At 40.2% G+C, this 14602-nt stretch overlaps 1 protein-coding gene across 2 annotated transcripts in view; it reads left to right on the forward strand.

Moving 5' to 3' along the window:
* The first annotated feature begins 625 nt into the window (after window positions 1–625).
* Window positions 626–14602, forward strand: part of LOC109469946 (vang-like protein 2) — a 27620-nt gene continuing 13643 nt past the window's right edge. Inside the window, exon 1 of one of the 2 annotated variants that reach the window (XM_019768710.1) lies at window positions 626–794. The gene's annotated coding sequence lies outside the window, so the exon portion shown is untranslated. Of the gene's footprint in view, window positions 795–846; window positions 1003–14602 lie in introns of those variants that run through there. The other variant, XM_019768711.1, reaches the window with a different exon arrangement.

Raw genomic sequence — 14602 nt, forward strand, 5'->3', positions numbered from 1 at the left:
TGAGCAAATACTTAAACCCAGATAACGGAATACTTTGCCGGACAAGTGTAAAACCAGGAGAATTCTGTACCCTACCGATTTCCAAAACGTTTTGCGTACAGTTTTTAACCTTTCGAAACTGGCAAAACGTTGCAAGCGGGCTATAAAGGATGCATGTGCAGCAGACTACACACACACAGTTGATTTTGCATATGTCCATTTTCTTTCAAGCGCCGCCATGCATGTCATGGGACTGCGAGAAAAAGAAAAATCTGTTGTAACTGTCTCCACCAGTGTTTGACACTCTGTTGAGTAAAACTAGAGTCCCAAAGCTACAACATTCCTACAAGAATGCGCGGTGTAGAAAGCTAGGTAAAGCCCCCAACATGTGTAGTTGTTGTATGAGATTGAGGGTAGTGAGGGGGTGTAGAAACCGACGCGCTAGCTCTCATTTGCTCGTCAATCAATTTTCCGACTTGACAGCATTGATAGCTCGCCTGGCTGTTCCGTCAACCGACACCCCTCCCCGCCACTGCTGCTATTTCATTCTTTTTATTATATCCTCCACATCTTATTACGTCGTGTTATCGGCTGAGTAATATTGGAATAATTTCTAGATATTATTTTAGAATTTCTAGGAATAACGTTGTGGTGTTAGATGACGATATTTATGATAATCAAAAGAAATTCTCACCAGTCTGCATGGATCTCGACGGAGGGTGAACGTCAGATTAAACAGCGCCATTACTTCCTACACTATGTGTTTTGTGAACGGGATGTCGCCTAGTTCTCCTGGTTGAAACACACAATTGCAGGTAATTTCCCTTTCTATATTTCCGTGATTTGATCTGGTATGACCTTGTACGTGTTTCCGATCACTAGATGGACGTGTGGGGTGCCAAACTTGCGGGATATGCCCTACCGCAACGCCCGATACACACACACAGGGCTGCCATGTTTTCTGTGTGGCTTGCATACATCAATTTTTGCCCCTGCTTGACCGGGACGCAAGTCAAGGCTTCGGTAACTTTCTACCTTTACTACTCCTTCACCACGCTTCTGATTCGTACCGATCTATAGTTCAATAATTCAGCATTCCCTAAGCGTTATATTTGTGTGTTTCCCGATAGGTTTGAACTTCTTTGATGCAATTAGTTTCATCGCCAAAGGGAAGGAATCTCGGCCGTGGCTTTCTCTGATTTGCACTATTGTGTAGTTCGGTTGTGGAAGACATATTTTCCCTCCGTGCGTAGTTTTCTGAACCCTTTCTTGTGCCCCGAGGGAGCCAAGGAAGTAGTGAAGTGTGCAAGTGGACTAGATTGAATTTGAAGGGTATTTAGGAAAGGTGTAAAACAGGCCTAAATTGGATTAGAAGCCCCGTAGATATACGATGACCAAAGGGGGGTCATGTCCAGCGTAGGGTGGGAGGGCGGCTAGGGTGTGAATTGCTTAGCCTCTACCAGGCTTCAGAAGCGATTGAAAAGAGCAAAATAGACAGATAACACACCAGAATACCGTACTCCTTTAGCGCAACAACTCCTCTGCTATGTTATCTGTTTATGTGGCCAATTTCTGCTCTTTCCAGCCGCTTCTGAAGCCTGGTAGAGGCTAGTAAGTGGGCACTTTGTGTGCCACACAGTCAAGACTGCAATAGCCATCAACTGAACAGTTGTTGTCTCAGAGGCACTTCTGGGCTTCAGATGTGGTTTCAGCTCTTAGCCTGTGTGTTACATTTCCAACAAACACTCTTGGAATACATAAATATAGAATGTATAACATTAGTTGCTCCGTGGAAGTGTATTATTAGTCTAGTTCATGTTAGCATATCTTCTTAGTAAGGTTACAATTCATCCTGACCTGTGTCATGTAAGCTATAAAATCACCCTTAAATATTGGATTGTAATGGTCATTAAGTATGAAACTTGTGCTTAGCAGATGGGTTTAGGAGAGGCATTAACAGCAATAACAGATCTGAGTAGTGTTAAAAACTTAAATTGATCAAATATATTGGTGTAATTGTGGTGCATATCATATATAGCTGGCTTGTAAGTTGCAGTGCAAATAACAGAGACTGGTATGTTTATTAGAAGTTTATTCGCAATATGGATACCAGTACTAGTGGGAAGTAGAGCTGCAATTTAAAAAAAAAAGTGTAAATGGTTCAAACAGATGGACATAACCACATGTGGGAAGCGAAAAGGGGCTGCAATCTTCCGTCTCAGCAGTTTTGTCACAATGGTTTTAACTGCTGTCAAATTACTGTTATTTCCTCTCGGCCGTTTTGATAATTTGGGCAGTATATCTCACAATGATGTTATATCCAAAATCACAGCATTTTACATGGTTGCTGTGGAAATGGTCATTAACTGGAGTCATTTACTGATTTAGCTTGTCAGCCAAGAACGTACTGTGCCTGTGCGAAACCTGTAATGTATTGTGCATAACACTTCAGCAGAACATCTCTTTTAAGGTCGCATTAGCATAGTTTAGGATGACGTTACGTACAGTTTTCAAATGTGTCAGAAAAGATATTGTTACAATGTTAGTAACGGGCAAAATTCTGAGGCAACATTGACCAGAGATCCAACAAAAACCATGAAAAAATCAGTTTCGCACAGGCGCCTACCAGTACGATCTGTCTAATCGCTTGGTCATTATCCTCAGTAGGAAAACTTCATCGGACATTGCCCAGACTACACTGAGATGTTTGCTGGCAGGCCTGTTGGTGGCTGCCATGTTTGTGTTGTACTTAAGGACACACACAAGTTCTTTGTCAAGATTATGTACTTTGATGTCGCACCCACGCTATACATACATTGTCTTGCAGTTGTATCACGAGGGTCTGCGTGCCTTTTTCCGTGATGCGTAGCGAGCCATTTTTAATTTACCGTTAATCGTAGCTGCCTGCTTTAATTCCACGTTAAGCGTTGTCAGGAAATTCTTCTTGACGCAAAATTGATGGTTTGATTCACCGCAGCACATAATTTGGTGTTCTGAATTCATTGTTGCACTTGTAACTGTAAGCATTGTTGAAAAATTCTTCGTGTTGCATAGTCGAATGCCAGATTGCCCCAAAATCAAGGGACTAGTTTTACTAGACACCACATGTGAATACAAAAGAACCATCCAGTGCAGACTGTGCAGTCATTCCCAAATCTTTACGCAAGAGCAACTTGATTTACTGTTAATTGTTGCCGGCCTGCCTGAATTTACAGTTATTTTAAGCGTTGTTAGTCCTCCTAAATTTACCATTAAGCATTACCTGGATCCCCCCATACAGACCCTCTAGTCTTCCAAAGGTATAGTGGATAACCTGATTAGAGAAAAGGTCCTGGCACCTCTTTGGACTGTCTGTGAAAACCGCCAGACCAGTGGAACACATGAGTCAGTCTGTCTAGTAGCAAGGGCTGAGTTACGATTTCCTCTTTGAAAGTTTGAGGGAAGTTCAAGGGCATTGTTTCTGTCTAACGTTTCCTCTCCAGCTTTCTTAGGAGTTAAGAATATTTACTGCAGATTAAGATTGTTGTAACAATAGATACCCTCATAGTTCTGAAGGAACCTTATGTTACGGTTCTGAAGGAACCTTATGTTATCTCTGTGGCTCTTGTCTGTCAAAGAACTTTTTAGCAAGTGATGATGGCAGTCAAGAAAGCACAACTGTATGTTGGGAATCACTTCAGTTGGGTTCAATAAGAAAGATGACAAGCAGATGGAAACAAGCATTCTTTTGGCTTAGGGACCTCAAAGTGTATCATGGAACCAATTTCTTGTTGAAGATGCGTAACACATGGTTTGTAAATTGTATGTACATTGTAGCTGGTTAGGCCACAATTTTGCACTTTGTACCCAATCTTAACTTACCTGAAACCAATGAAAAATTAATACAAAGGTACCACAAAAAAAGATGTGAAAGATTTTCCCACACCATTTTATAATATTGAGGTCTATGAATATGATTGTAACTTGTCTATTTTACAACTGTGCCCAGAAGAACGAATTGTAGCTAGTTCAGCCATAATTTTGTACCTTTGTATCTATCTTTTACTGAAGCCCATGAAAAATCGATACAAAGGAACCATGAAAAAGATGTGATAGATTTTTCAACACCATTGTGTAACATTGACATACATCTCAAATTTAGGTCTATGAATATGATTATAAGTAATGATATAACTTGTCCATTTTGCAACTGTTCCAGAAGAACTAATTGTGCAGTAGAACTGTCCACATTCCAGCTACAGTTTCCTTGAAGACACAGACCTTGGCACACCTGTCATCACCAGCTCCCAGTGGGCACTTTCAGAAGTGGTTGGCACACTGGGACCAACTCCCTGTAGCATTAGCACTTCAGCAGGCCCAGCCACATGGTAGCCTCATGTGCTGAAAACATTACCTTCATAAACAGTGTTGTAGCCAGCCTTAAAATTTTCTTTCCATCATGTTAATTTCTTTTGAGGTAACATCATGCCAAGTAACAATGTTGCATGCTCCCTCAGGAAAATTGTGAAATCTTGACCCTCAGAAATGTTTCTGTTTGCATTTTGAGGGGCAGATTTTACTAGTAGACTAACCTTTGTTTAATCATTAATGACACATCTTTTTGCATATCTTTACACACCAATTCTTGTCAGTGAAAGATGACGGATTGGGCAACATTTTTGTCCCATGGGAGTGTCAAAATTCCATCTCATTCTGAACTCTGGTTAGAACTACAAGAGTCCTTGTCAGAAAAAGTTACTCGCTGATATTACTTGTCCATGTCATATGATTTTCTGTTTGCAAGTTTGTAAATTTGTGGAGATTATAGATTATACTGCTAAAAAAAACATGCAGAAAGTATGGTTCGTGAATTGATCTTATCGTATGCTTCATTTTCCGCCAGATTGAAAGTTGGTAAACATCGTGGTGTCTGGCATTTAGTTTATTTTTCTGCATGGCTGTGTACTCTGTACACTTCTTTTTTTTACTTATTTATTTTTTATTACCTTTTAGAAGGTCAGAATGTATTTGTGTTCCTTTATCCACGGTGTCGTTTCCAAAAGGTCCTTCTTATATCTAGCTTGCCAACATGCAGTATTTTACTTTCCAAACAAGTGTCATTGTCAGTGTTTCCTTGTGTCAAGATATACTTGAACTTTTGATGTACCAAAGGACTGCCACCTGAGGTCAGACTGTTGTTTTGTCAAGCCGTCTCCCACAGCTGCCAAAAGTAGAGTACTGCTTCTGAATGACTTCTATAATCTATAACAGTCCATATACAGTCAAACCTGTACTAGCGGTCACCTTTGTATAGTGGTCACTCGGCCATAGCGGTCAGTTTTTGTCGGTCCCTTGAATTTTTCCCATTGACGTAAGCATTAAGAATCGTGTCTATAGCGGTCACTGTTCAACGCGGTCAGCGGTCACCCCATTCCGGTCCCGCCGGCATGTCAACACCGCCGATAGCGGTCGCGGCTGGCCGTAACCCGCTAAGCACCACGGCCGTAACACCACCCCACCTCGGGCTACGACCGTTATGAGCCTTGTGATAATTTTCCGATCGCTACATTACTAAAATGTGAACTGAAAATTAGACTCCATATGTGTATGAAATAAAGGAAAACTGGCTTTCGACACGAATTTTTTGCGGTCGCGGGTGTCTTTGATATCTGCGTTTTCCCCAACACCAGTGCCGTGCGTGCCGCATGGAGCTTTCAATGGACTCGGCCGCTCGGCGTATGTCGGTCGCGCGAAATAAGTGTTCACCAAAGAACAAAAACATGGCGATGTCGTTCTCTTCCACTTTTCGACTATCAACAACAACTACTACTAGTAACGTGGCGATTGCGGAGAAACGATGGCAAACGCGGAGAGACAGACGCCGAACTTATTCCAAAAGGTGGAAGTGATCCGACTGGCAGAGAGAGTGAGAAGAAATCGTCGAAAGCTGAGCTTAGATTAAATGATTTTGCAGTCGATAGAAATTTGTTTGGAGTTGAAAGTTTGTTGCTTGATTTGCTTTCTTTTCTTTAGCCACATGTAGTACTAGTATGTACACAAGAACAGTAAATGACAACCAGTGATTTTGTTTTAATGTGAATGGTTTCATTGTCCCGGAATAGATGAACTGAATATGGTGAACTTGAGTGTATGTACAAAAATGTATATTTGATGTCAAGTTAATGTTTCCATGCAATATTTCTGTATTTCTTTTTTTTAAGCAAGTACAAAATAAAGTGCAACTAAAGCAAAAGAACAACAAATTATTGAACTAAGACATGTACATATAAAAGGGGTTTACCTTTGCAAATGTATGTATTCATATGTTTCAGAATAAAGACATCACTGTTGGTACTCAAAGCATGTGTGATGTGTCCCTTTTTTGGGGGGGGGGGTCAACTAACCGGCTGTTTCTCTATAGTGGTCACCTGGCCATAGTGGTCAAATTTGGCCAGTCCCTTGAGTGACCACTATAGGCAGGTTTGACTGTACGTATTAATATGATATAGTGAACATTTCCTTTTTGTATTTTCACTATGTATTTCACTCTCAGTAATCAACATTAAATGAAAGTCTGCACAATCAAAATGTTTGCAGACGTCAGTGGTGAAACAATACCATTCTATTCTGAAGAGCATTTCCACAGAAAAAATATTTTCCTTCTTACCCTTATTTATATTACTGTGAAATATAATGCCATATAATTACTCTCCAGCATATCAGTGAGGTAATTTGATACATGATGAGTTATACAGCGAATAGTTGTGTCCTTAGTAAAAAAAAAGGACTAAACCAGTTGAGCAACAACTACATCAGTATAAAGTCCCTTAGTTTTTCTTGCTAGGTGACTTGGAAGAAACGGGATTTGGGCTGGGTGTGGACTTTCTTTTTTGTGTGCGAGTCGGCTGCCTGCCTGCTCACAGCTGCGAACAAAATCCCTCCACTACTCCCTGAGCAGTCATCTACCAAACATGGTTAAGTGTTTCTCTGACAAGAGCTAGTTAGGCTGTGCCATACCAGTATAATGCTCAGTCACAACCAAGAATTCAGTAGCCATAGGCTAGATGTGTTACAGTGTAAAAATACCAAATTGTTTTTATCAGTGAGAGTTAGAGTTAGGGTTCTATATTATTATGGCATTATAATATTGCACAAAAGTATGGAGAAAGAGACTTTATATTATACAGTGACATACCTACATGTACAATATGTGCAGTAGGATCTTTAAGTTTAACATGCTCGAGGTGTGGCTCTCCTCAAACACTAGACCTCCGGCTTTATATTCCATAGGAAAGGACGTCCCTAACCAAACATAGATATATGTACAGTGAAGTACTTATTTTCACCTGAGTTGAGTGAGGAAATACAGGCGTTATGTGCCTTTCCCAAGGACACAACAATGTCAGGGATTGGAACCCAGAACCTTCAGATTCTGAGTCAACAACCCTAACCACAAGACCACTTTGCCACCTTATCACAATATCTTCAAATCTAGTGAATGATACACGCTTTCTGTGCTTCTTATCACTAAATAAGAACTTATTCAACAATTTGGAAATAGATATCACTTCCTAAGGGCACTAAGGGTTAATTTAATAAAGGTAATGATGCCGTCAAGCTCCTGAGAGTTTACAATTAACGATAAACACTTTATTTATTTGGAAATAATTGTGTTATTATATTGTCTACAGGTTCCTTATTGATACAAAGCACTGTACTCAAGGTAGAAAAAGTGTAGACGACTAGTGTAGACATATTGACATAAACAATTGTTTTTGTTGATAGGTCTGTACATAAAGATTAGATTTGTATTTTTAGCAAAGCTGCCATGGCCCTCGTGCAAAAAATACTTTCACTCCTATTACTTCACTCACGATTTGCAATCTCTTGGAATGATATTGTAGCTTCTGTATCTATATTCATACTTGACATTTATTAAAGATAATTCAATCTACTATTCCCTTTAAGGCTTAAGCCCTTTGACTATTAACTTTGACTTTATACTGTATGAGTAACAAATTACTGTACAAAAAAAAATCAGAACATTAGAAATATCAATTTTGAATGTGGATATTAGTAAGTGCTTTCCAGAAAAACCAAATTCAAACATAGTCCCACAACTTGTACTGTATAATACTGTGTATGTTCCTGTGTTATTAAACCCAACTGTCACTGTGCACTTGCAAAAAGCCACAACCAATTAATGAGAAGAGACCAGGCTGGTGTTATGCAAGAACACTTGAGAAGAACTGGAGCAGACCCAGTCGTGTTTGGTATTCCAACTCAAGTGGGTTTTGGGTATCTTTATCACATTAAGCAGGCTCCTGATAGCAGGGATCCTGTACAAGACCTTTTCAAACCATCTTGGGATTTTCTGATGTTTGCACTGGAGAGACATTTTTATTCTATATCATTCAGTAATATAAGGAATTCCGTGGACTCACTATGGTTATGGAATATCAATTTTATGAATCATTTTAATTAATATGCATTTTATCTAAAGGTTGGCCAACATGGAACTTAAAAAATTTTAACATACCAGGTGTAATTAATTTTAAGCTACTTTTCATTAATCAATTTATCATTGGAAAAATCAATTTCATTTATTTTAGAAATTTCTCTTGTCCATGACTGTGAAGCTAGCTGCTAGAATATGAATAATCTGCAAATCATATCTTTATTATCATGTAGTGATGTAGACCATCTCTTTTATTTCGAACATTCAGCAACAGTAATATTCATGTTGTTCCTTCCAGGTCCCCATGTATTTACCAGGTGCCACCATGTCTGGTTGCTTGTTTGCATATAATAAATGTGTTCTTTAGGAGATGTTCCAGAAGGTTAATATAGTGACATAGTAGTCCATGATTAAGTATTTCACCATGTATGCCTCTTGTATTGGTTGTTAAAGGTACCCAAAGCGATTACAGAGCAGCAAAAACGAAAATATTCTGGATGAGGAAATCTGTCTGACATTTGGTACCGTACCATTTCCTAGCACATTTTCATTATCATATCATACTGAAAATGTTTGGTATAGCCTCTAAACAAGCTACATGAGGAGTCACTTCATTTTTTGGTACCACCAATAAGTACAGTAGCTAGAATAAGCCTCCACAATAAGAAACAAGCAACCATTTTTTTCCGTCAGTGACATCATATTTTTGCCTCAATAGCCTCACAAATATCAGTATTTATGGGATACGGTTAATTCAACTCGCTATGAAAATGACCAGAATATTGACTTATGAAATGCAGTATTACCGGTACTGCTCTGAAATTGCTTTGGGTGCCTTTAAATTTAAGATGTAACCTTGTATTCTGGGAACGTCCTACTGTACTTTAATGGGGTTTGTAGGACAGAGGACATCTGGTGCACCATGTAGCAAATTCTTAACCTTGGTTGCGAGATTCTTGGCTATCCTAACAGACGACACAGTCGGGTGTCTCGCGGGCTGGAAACCGGCGCTTAGATGTGTAGCTTCGGATTCCTTCAGCCTTGTAAGAATGGTCATAATTACAGGCACGGAGGTAGCGAATGTTCACAGTGGGCGGTTTGTGCGGTTTCGGCCGTGAAAACTATTGTGTGTGTACAGGGGGGACGACTCAATAGGGATTGGCCAGAGGCGGTTCAAAGGTTAGTGCGGAGTGTGTGTTTTTCCCCTGCTCGCATAGCTGTGTCATTACACATCGCACCGGCTACGTGTACACAAGAGGATACTTCCCTCTTCATGACGGAACTACCCCACGGTACGGCAGCGAAAAATGCCGGGGAGTTTTACTAGCTTTAGGCCCTCTCTGATGTTGCCAGTTGCAGGTTGACTTTTGGAGGTCCCCCACTACAGGGAGCCCCAATGTTTATCCAAATAGCAGCTGTGCTGGGGTGTAACACAGGCAGCAGCCTCATGGTATTTTTGTTAGAGGAGAAAGAACAACACTCCTCAAGGCTGTAGCACACTGGGCCTGTGAAAAGGGTCAGTTTGCGGGGGTTGGGTGGTGGACTGTGGCAGTGTAATGTAGTCTGAGGCCTAGGAAAAAAATGTTGTGTTTCCTGTTTCTCGACTGACCCTACAAAAAACTACCAACCCTAGCCCTTTTTTGTGTGGACTCCTGCAAGGGACATACATTTTTCGACCTGATCAACCTTTTCTAACCCCTCAATCTGACACCAGAGTGATGAAACATTGTACAATTGGTTTCCCAACATTGACATTGAGAGTGAAGGTGTCCTCATGCAAATTTTACTTTGTTAAACTATAAGTTGGATAACTAGAGATTGCCAAAGTCTAAAAAAAATACAGAAAGAAAAGAAAAAGATAATCCCTACCTACCGACCCTAATTTTTTTCAGTACTGAAACAGGAAACACAACATTTTCTCCTAGGCCTAGACTGTTTGTAGCAGTATAGTCGGACATCTTTTTGAAGACAAAGGGACTGGTTTTACTTGAAAGAGATAACCCGGTAAATAGATGCATCCTCATCATGAATAATACAACAGTGTCTCAGATCTGGAGTACCGAATTGGTTACGGCATCACAAAGGAATACCGTAGTATGAATGTAGAGTGCCTGAAATCAGTGCACACATGATGCGGTAGCTTTCTAGCTTGGATAGGGTCTGTGATTGTTGGCATATCGCCTCAGTTTCCCTACCCAAAACGTCTGTTGATTTGAGTCGCAGACAATCTAATAAATTGTCTGAACGCAGAGACCACAGGGACTGTTCAACTACTTGGAGTTAATTGATGGTGTCACCGCTGGCTCTGTCTGTAGACCACCCGTTTTAACATATCTATAAACAGAAACATGACACAAGCATGGTGGTGTTTGACCATGTTGTATACTTACTAGATCATTTACTACAATGGTCTAGTAAGTATACATGGTCAAACACCGCCATGTATACTTACTACTAAGGCCACACCAATTTAATTTCTTGGTTAAGACTTAATAACAGATTTTTCTAGAAAAATAATGGAGCGGGCGAGTGAAAAAAAATAAAAACAGGCCTAGGCATCCTATTATGGCCCAAAATGGTACGATAGGAGCCATGAAGTCAACACACCAGGCTGGCTCAAAATTTAAACAACAATGAATTTTGAACTTTTAATGATACCACTGTAACAACTAGGAAGAAAAGGACTGTTTTCAACTGTTCAGCGCAAAATATGGGCATTTTGCAGTTGATTTTGAATTTTTTTTTCAAATCAGAAAAAAAATTAAGCGGGCAAATCCGTTAACCAAGAAATGAAATTGGTGTGGCCTAAATACTAGATCATTTACTACAATGAATGAATGAATAAAGCTTTATTAAGGAGTCTTTGGCTTCTAAGACAATGGAAGAAAATACAAAATATACATGGTACATAAATCTAGAGAACAGAGGTACAGATTGACATAATCAACCAAAACTGAGCAAAATTAAATTAAAATACATGTGTCTACAGACACTGAAAAACTCTTAGACTTTTAGTTTTACCTAGGCTTGAAAATGACCACAAGGCATGGTGCAAAGGAAATGCCTGTTGTTTGTCAATCTACATCAATTTAATTCAATTAAAATACCTTTCCTTGTCTTGCCATGTTGCAAAATAGATTTCTAAGGTTCAAAGGTCGTTCATGAGGTATCTGTTGGTGAAATCACAAACTTTTGATATTTGATATGTCAGTTAAGCCTGGCCATTTAATGCGTTACAAGTTTATGTAAATATAAACCTTCAAACATTCAGTAGTATTCTGCCAGTGGTACATTGTATGAATTGACATCACTACAGTAAAAAGAATACCTGTAGCATACTATGATTGACATTTGTTTTCAATAATTCATGTGTGACGTTCCGTTACATGACGTTATGTGGATCACGGATTCAAGCATGTACTTTTCTTACTGGCACTGTGCATTTTTGAGTATATGTATGTATTTGTGTGTTTTTGTATGTGTGTATGTTAATCTTTCTGCCCATTTTGTTGTTTTCTTTGAGAACTCAAGTTGGTGTAGCCTTCTCTAAACATTTAAACACTTGACCTTCCCATTATTTGTGGTAGGAGACAGTTGGTCTTACAAATCCCCAGTCCATTTGCTTTGGCTACTGCACGTAAAGAGGGGACAGAATACTGTAGTATAGGGAATAGATTACATTCATTTCATAGTTTTCTTATGAGGTCATTTACTTTATACTAAAATTCATACAAAAAATATGAGCGTATTTATCTTTTCTGCTTAATCTTACTGATATTTTGGTTCAGTTCCGGATGATGTGTCATGGATATGCTGACTGAAAGATAAGGTTTAGATAAATTATTTCTAACAACTCCAAAGGTTGTATCAACCAAGTTAACCCTTGCAGACAGTGGATTAGGACCATTCCTGTCTGCTGTTGAACTCCAAGTCAGTTTCAAGGCCCCCCAGTGCTGTAGACAGGATTATCAGTGATACTGATCCTACAGGAGTTTCTCCTCTGTGACTGTTGAACATGGTGGCTGACAAGTGACATTGTCCTGCTGGCTGTTGGCAGCTGCCCCTGTGTTTCTCCCCCTCAGAGGACTGCTCAAATGCAGGCTGGTGGAACCATGCATATGTATGCAACCTGAAGCACACACCAAAGTGACAGCCACGCATTCCACAAAAGGGCAAGCCTCACAAAAGCATCTCTGTACTGCGCCGGGCTATTATGTGTTGCTCCGCACGTTTTTTTTTTTGTGTGCGTATGTGCCGGGCGCGGGAAGGGACGGTATTGTCCTTGAGTGGAAGACGCATTCGGAAGTCATGTCCGTGAGTTTAAGAGTGACAACACGGAGTCGGTCCCGCTCTTTCTGCATGCATGCCAGCCTCCCGAATGCCGTTAATGGGTTTCTCCAAGAGATTTGGGCGTCAGATCAGGCTCAAGCATGTCCAACCAAGGTGACATCCCCACACTTGTACCAGATCCTCTTATCCCCCGGTCTTTTCTGCCAGACTTGCATCTCATCCGTCGAAGGTCGAAAGGTTCAGGTAAATTCCTTGGTTTGTGTACATTTTGGCCGTGTGCCTGAGCTGAGGAGGAAAAGTTTCCTGGCAGTGAAAAAGAGAGCCTGGCTGGTGCAGTGTGATGGATTGGAGACAGCTGAAAGTTTCAGTCCTGGTGAAATAACATGGTCAGGTGTGTGGAAGGGAGAGGGGGGGGAGCAATGTGGAGTCGGTTTGTGAGGGTCTACATGGGGGTTCCTGGCAGCACTTTACTGTGAATTTAGGAAGGTCGGCAATGGTTAATTCGGGAAGATGTCAAAGTTTAATCTTGAATTTAGGAAGACTGGTAATACTTAATGGTAAATTAAGTTGTTCTTGGGTTCTTCTTTTGCATTTATTGGGTGTCTGACAAAACTAGTCTGCCCAACGCTTTGTTGTGATTTTGGGGCAATTTGGCGTTCAACTATGAAGAATTTTTCAATTAGGCTTGATGATAAATTCAGGATAGCAAACAACATGATACGTGGAATGAAAGTGACCAGTTACGCTTCACGGATAATTTCCAGACAACATTGACTGCATCTCACTGGAAAAAAGCACACAGACCCTCTTACATTTATGACGATTTACTGTAACAACAGAACTGCGAGTTTGAGAAAAATGGCGGCTGGAACTAAAAAATGTTTACTGTACGTAACAACAGTGAAGAGAAAAGCCTGTCGTTTTCAGGGCAAGTTGATACAGATGTAGTCTGTACAGTGTGGTATTTCCTGTAACAAGGTCTGACGACATTGTTCTGGTTGTGTAAGGTCAGTCTGCTTACAGCTGTGTTCTCAGAAAGGCCTAGAGCAAGAGAGTAATACTAGCAATCGCTGTTTTTGTTTACATCATGTACAGTCAAACCTGTCTAAAACGTACCGTGGCCGACAAGTACAAAATTTTACACCGCAACTTTTGGTGTTTTACACCGCAACTTTTGGTGTTTTACACTGCAACTTTGGGTGTTTTACACTGCAACTTTTTCTGTGTTTTACACTGCAACTTTTGCTGTGTTTTACACTGCAACTTTTGCTGTGTTTTACACTGCAACTTTTGGTGTTTTACACTGCAACTTTTGGTGTTTTACACTGCAACTTTTGCTGTGTTTTATACTGCAACTTTTGCTGTGTGGAAAACTTACACCCCTCCCCTTTTATAATGGACGGTCCCCCTGTCAGGTCAAAGGTGACAAAGATGGCGGCGGCAAGTCACAAGCTGACGTCTAGGGACATTAAAATGAAGAAAAACGATGTCCATACCCAATAATAATGAACTAACCTGCAGAAAATTTATGTCATTGCTGTTGATGTCTGGAGCTGGATATCTGACGTCCTTGATAAATTTGTTGTGACGCATGGCAGCAAAAAGCAACATAATTTGTAATCACTGGACCTGGTCGAAACATTTTTAAATTTATCCCGGTCTATAGGCCAAAGCTAGAAAAACCTTTAGAAAAAAACTAACGTCACAACGTAGCCAAGCTTTTCCTCTAAAAACTTATGCACGAAAAGGATAACTCAGTCGACGTAGTTTGCATGCCATCGTTGTCACCTTTGACCTGACAGGGGGACCGTCCATTATAAAAGGGGAGGGGTGTAAGTTTTCCACACAGCAAAAGTTGCAGTGTAAAACACAGCAAAAGTTGCAGTGTAAAAACAC

This window comes from Branchiostoma belcheri, unplaced genomic scaffold (genome assembly GCF_001625305.1).
Source record: "Branchiostoma belcheri isolate BF01 breed outbred unplaced genomic scaffold, Haploidv18h27 scaffold212, whole genome shotgun sequence".
In the NCBI taxonomy this organism is placed as follows: Eukaryota; Metazoa; Chordata; class Leptocardii; order Amphioxiformes; family Branchiostomatidae; genus Branchiostoma; species Branchiostoma belcheri.